The sequence below is a fragment of the Melozone crissalis genome, unplaced genomic scaffold, assembly GCF_028551555.1.
Source record: "Melozone crissalis strain CALT ecotype California unplaced genomic scaffold, PUWL_Pcris_2 ptg000107l_1, whole genome shotgun sequence".
Lineage (NCBI taxonomy): Eukaryota > Metazoa > Chordata > Aves > Passeriformes > Passerellidae > Melozone > Melozone crissalis.
This window is the reverse complement of record NW_026535884.1, coordinates 2,984,098-2,990,369: the sequence shown is the minus strand read 5'-3', so window position 1 is coordinate 2,990,369 and position 6,272 is coordinate 2,984,098.

The window sequence follows — 6,272 nt, the reverse complement described above, 5'->3', positions numbered from 1 at the left end:
AAAGTGACGCTGTGTTAATTCTCTTAAGTAGTGTGTTAAATATAATTTAATAATAATAATAGTAGTTATATAAGTACTAAGTACTTAAGTAGTGCGTTAAATACAATTTAATAATAATAATAATAGTTTTAGGTTATATAAAAAATGTTAAAATAGAAACTGTGATATGGAGGATACTTTTTTTAAAGAAAGGACTGGCAGCGACACAGCAGCCACAGGACACCCGAACCTTTCAGAGAACAGACACAGAAATATCCCCCGTGTGCCCTGAGTTTCCACATCCCTCCTGCATCCCTCACATCCCAGCCTGTCCCGGCGTCACTTTGCCCAGCTTTAATTCCCTGGCACGCTTGGCTGGGAATTAAATTCCCCACCCCTTTTTTGCCGCCTCCTATGGCAGGAGGGAGCGCAGGATTTTTCGCCTCGCTTTCCACCGGCTCCAATGTCATTGCCTTGGCGACCGGGACGCTACTCCCGTGTGCAGGGCACTGAATAACGCAGATCCTCAGCCCCAGGCCTGCGGGAAACCTCTCAAAACTCAGGTAGGAGATTTTAAAAACCCTACAAAAGGAAGCCCCTTGCTCTGGGGGTGTGTGAGTTTCTCTATAATGCAGCTGGAGGCTGATTTGTGGTGGGGGTGTGACACAATATTGAAGTTTTCTATTAGTTCTGTTAGTTTGACGTTTCTATTAGTCTATGAAGTTTCTATTAGTTTGCCTTCTTTAATGTTTCTATTTCATACTATTTTCCCCTCATGCTTTTACGAATGAAAAGCCATGCTTGTATCTTTTAAGGGAAAATATTCCAGATATCAACTGGACTGGTGCTTTTATGGAAAAAGTTCTGGAAAAAAAATATTTTGGAAAGTGAAAAGCAAGCCACGCTTGTATCTTTTAAGGGGAAAAAAATTCCAGATACTGACTGGACTGGTGCTTTTAAAAAAAGATTTTGGAAAGTGAAAAGCAAGCCATGCTTGTATGTTTTAAGGGGGAATAAAAACCTCCAGATACCAACTGGACTGGTGCTTTTCTGGAAAACTTTTTTGGAAAGTTTGCTTCCAAATGCCTTAAATCTGGAGTGAGAGCACTTTTGGAGGTGCCTTGAATGGGAGAAGCAGTGGAGGGGCTGGGTGCTGGTGGGATGCAGGGATGTCAGGGAGGGATTGAAAGCAGCAGCCTCAGCCTCCTGCCCCATCTCAAGAGAGAGGATTTCTCTCCCTTTTCCTTGGTTAAAAATTGTTGATAAGCTGCATGGAAGGGTGCTGAGATTCAAAGTGTGCTGCAGGAAAGCTCCCTGGCTCTCCGTTGCTTTCACAAAGCTCATTTTGAATTTAACAGTCTGGGACGAATGAATGATAGCACAGGGCAGTGGTGGCAAAGTGAGATTGGCAGCATTTTTTGCAGACATTTGCTGTGGGCTGGATGAGCCTGATAGGCCAGATCCCAAGTCATGGAGCAGCTCTGTGTGAGAGATGGAAACAGCTCTCAGAATTCCTGCTCTTTCAGAGAGTCCTTAGGAATTAGTTATAGCACTGTTAGATTGAGTTTGTGCAATTATCTCCCTTTCAGGCTGTCATGTTCCCTTCTGGGCTGTTGGAGTGGTGGGATAGCAGTGAATAACAAATTCTGAGCATTTCTGGTGCTAAACCCGAGCCCTGAAGTTGATAGTGAACCAAAGATGCTCCTTCCAGAGAGTGCAGAAACTCAGTGGGCAAACCCAGCCAGACCCCAGCAAGGCTGAGAGCCCACAGAGCCCTTCACATCATTGTGATGAAAAAAAAAGAGTTTATAATCATTCCAACAATCTATTAGACCTTATTAATCATTCTAATATTTATTAGAATTTGTATTTTATTTATTCTGCTACCTCTGTGGCCACAACATGTGAGTGAGGCACAGTTGGATAGGTTGAGGTTCATCTGCTCTGCTTCTCCAGGGACTTGTTCTCCAATATTGATGAAAAAAAATGAGTTTATAATCATCCCAATAATCCATTAGACCTTTTTAATCATTCTAATATTTATTAGAATTTCTATTTTATTTATTATGTGGCCGCTGTGACCACAACACGTGAGTGAGGCACAGTTGGATGGGCTGAGGTTCATCTCTGCTTCTCCAGGGATCATTCCAAAAATCTATTAGGCCTTATTAATCATTCTAATATTTATTATTATTTATAATTTATTTCTCATGTGACTTCTGTGGCCACAACACGTGAGTGAGGCACGGTTAGATGGACTGAGGTTCATCTGCTCTGCTTCTCTGGGGAGTTGTTCTCCAATATTGGGGTGGTTGTAGGAACTTTGGTCTGTGGTTTTCCTTCTCCCTCTGTTTCTGGGGCTGGTTTTTCCACACCACCATGAAAAACTGAGTATGTGGAGCATTCCCATGCTAATCTTTGGGCATCATTTCAGTGGCTGTTCACTGGGAAGCTCCGTGGGCAGAGGGAAGTGGAGCCAGTCCCGCATCCCTGAGGTGGCCACAGAGGTCACATAAGAAATAAAATAGAAGCATCTCGGGGCTGAGCCGGGTCCCACGGGGCTCAGAGGTGGGATATCACCTCCTGGCAGGCTCTTTTCCCGTGTGCAGCCTCCCTGCAATGCCCTGACAAGCAACAGAGGGAAGCAGCAACCCAGGGAATGCTGGAGCGCGGCTGAATGCCGGCAAACCCCACTGCAACACTGGATCCCTGGTTTGCACTTTTTGGTCTTTTTTTTCCCATTAGAAACCTGCAATAAATGCAGTGCAGGTCCCTCCTGAGCTGTGCCAGCCATGCCAAGCATCCCCCATTGCCTCACCGAGGTGGGAGGGTGTGATGGTGTTCACAGGGGTCTGAGGATGAGGGAAGAGATGAGGATCTGACTCCATGTTTCAGAAGGCTTGATTTATTATTTTATGATATATATTATATTAAAACTACACTAAAAGAATAGAAGAAAGGATTTCATCAGAAGGCTAGCTAAGAATAGAAAAAGAAAGAATGATAAGAAAGGTTTGTGGCTCCGCTTTCTGTCCGAGACAGCTGGGCTGTGATTGGCCATTAATTAGAAACAACCACATGAGACTAATCAAGATGCACCTGTTGCATTCCACAGCAGAAGATAATCAATGTTTACATTTTGTTCCTGAGGCCTCCCAGCTTCTCAGGAGGAAAAAATCCTAAGGAAAGGATTTTTCATAAAAGATGTCTTTCATAAAACATCACAGTGCTTTCCCAGCTTCCCAAATGTGAAAGCCTCCAGCATTCCCTGAAAAACTTTGGGGAACCAGAGAAACTTTAGGGAACACTATTTGTATGCAAATTGGTTGGCAAATTCTTTACCAAGCCTGGTGCTTGGTGCTGGGCTGCCACTCTTGCTGCAGAGGTGATGAGCAGGGATCAGAGTGTCACAGATATCTTTTATGAAAAATCTTTTTTTTTAGGATTTTTCCTCCTGAGCAGTTGAGAGGCCTCAGGAACAGAATGTAAACAATGGTTATCTGCTGCTGTGGAATGCAACAGGTGGGGCTGTGATTGGTCTATGTTAGATGTTTCTAATTAATAGCTAATCACAGCCCAGCTGACTCAGGCAAAGAGTCTGAGACAGAGCTTTTGTTATCATTCTTTTTTATTCTATTCTTAGCTAGCTTTCTGATGAAATCCTTTATTCTATTCTTTTAGTATAGTTTTAATGTAATATATATCATAAAATAATAAATCAGCCTTCTGAAACATGGAGTCAGATCCTCATCTCTTCCCTCATCCTGAGTCCTGTGAGCACCATCACAATCAGAGCAGCAGGGATGTGCTTCAACAGCACCCACCACCCCAAATTCCCCTTGTACCCCTCAGCTCAGAGCTCAGACACCAGAAGAAGCTGGCCTGGCTTTGCTCAGCCACAAAGAGTGAAAGGGAACTTCTGAAACGCCCTTAAAATAGTCAGATTTGCTCCCTTCTGAGAACGAGAGCAGCCACGTGGTTGGAGCTGGTGTCACCCTGATGACCACACAGCCGGGGCGGTGCAGAGGTGCTTTCTCCTCGGGAGGAAAAGGCCTGGCTGCTTCCTGCAGCTGCTCTGGGCCAGGGAAAGCAGCATGGAAGAGGGGTAAGAGCACCAGCAGTGCTGTTCTGTCACTTTTATAATCTGTTCTGGGCTTCTCTCTGAGCTGCTCGTGGCTCCTTTCGTTTCTCTGTGTGTGTGTCACACGTGGGGTGAGCAGGGATGGGAGGACATCAGGCTCTGCTTTTGGCTGTCCCTGACGTGGCATCCGTGAGGAACGAGCCCTCTTGTGCCCTCCTGTGCCCCCGTTTGCTTGGGAATTCCTCCAGGCAGGGCAGCTGTCGATGCTGTGCTTTGTCGAAAGTGACGGGGAAAACTTTGCTGCTTTCATTTGAACTCCCTCCCCTGCATCCAGACAGTCCCCAGCTGAGTCCCAGGGGCCCCACCTGAGCAGCCTTGGCTCAGGGAGAATCCCTGGATCAGGGAGCAGCTGACCTGCACTCCAGCATCCCTGGATTAGACAGCATTCCTGGCTCAGGAACATCCCTGGCTCAGAGAGCAGCTGCCCTGCACCCCCAGGAACATCCCTGGAGCTGCTGCCCTGCACTGGAGTATCCCTGGATTAGGGAGCAGCTGCCCTGAACCCTGAGGAACATCCCTGGCTCAGGAGCATCCCCGGCTCAGGAGAAAGCTGCCCTGCACTGGAGCATCCCTTTCTCAGCCCTGCCCTCAGCACCTCCCGCCCAAAGCACAGGAAGCGTCAGGTTTTCGCTATGAGATGGGATGCTAACACCAACAAAGGGGAAAAGGGACAGCCAGCCGTGCCTGGGGGTGTCAGACAGGGCAGGGAAGGGGTCCTGCTGCCTTCAGGGAGAGGCTGAGGGAGGAGGATGATGGTTGCCCACAGGGGAAGGCAGCATGAGGCTCAAGATGGCTCCGTGAAACTTCCGGCTGCAGCTGCTGGCGCTGAGAGGCCCTGGGCACATGGGGAGAGCTGGGCTGGGCTGCTTTGCTCCAAAAATCCTCCTGCAGGGACAAGGGGAACGGCCTGGGCTGAGCGTTATGTTATGGTTCTGGTTCTGGTTATGACTGTGCAGCAGCAGCCAGGAGGGTTTGGGTGGAAAACAGGTTCATTTTACTGAGCTTGGCTCACCCCTGCCTGCTGGGCTGTGGGCACTGTCCCCCACCATGGCCAGTGCTGTGGTCACTCAGGATGGGCTCTGGGGGGCTCTGGTTCTCAGTGTCCCCCAAAATGGCCCCTGGAAGTTTCTGGTCCTGGGTGTCCCCATGATGGTTCTGGGGGAATCTAGTCCTGGGTGTCCTTCACGATGGTTCTGAGAGTTTCTGGTCCTGTGTGTTCCCCAAAATGGCCCCTGGGGGTCTCTGATCCTGGGTGTCTCCCACATTGGGCTCTGGAGGGTTCTGGTTCTGAGTGTCCCCATGATGGTTCTGGAGGAATCTGGTCCTGTGTCCCCCCAGATGATTCTGAGGGGCTCTGGTCCTGAGTGTCCCCCACGTTGGGCTCTGGAGGGTTCTGGTCCTGTGTGTCCTTCCCGATGACCCCGGGGGGTCTCTGGTCCTGAGTGTCCCCTCAGTGGTTCTGGAGTCTCTGGTCCTGAGTGTCCCCATGATGGTTCTGGTGGGCTCTGGTCCCGAGTGTCCCCCATAAGGGACCCTGGGGTCCCTGACCTGACCTGTGTGTCCCCTGCCATGGGCTCCAGGGGTCTCTGGTCCCTGCTGTGCTGCTGGGAGGGAGTTGGGATTGAGGGGTTCCTTGGAGAGCGGCTTTGCTGGAGTGAGATGGCACAGCACAGCACTACACAGCACAGAATGGCACAGAATAGCACAGGATAGCCCAGCACAGCACAGCATGGCACGGCACAGAGCAGCATGGAATAGCACAGCGTGGCACAACACAGCACAGCACAGAATGGCACAGAATAGCACAGGATAGCCCAGCACAGCACAGAATGGCATGGCACAACACAGCACAACACAGCACAGCATGGCACGGCACAGAACAGCATGGAATAGCACAGCGTGGCACAACACAGCACAGCACAGCACAGAATAGCACAGGATAGCCCAGCACAGCACAGAATGGCACAGCATAACACAGAATGGCACAGCAGAGAAGAATGCACAGCATGGCACTACCCAGCACAGTACAGCACTGAATGGCACAGCACAGAATGGCACACCCCAGCACAGAATGACACTCTGGCAGCACTAACCCTGCTGTTTCCTTTCCCCCAGGGTGATCTATCCTCTGTCAGACTCCCCTGCTCTGAAG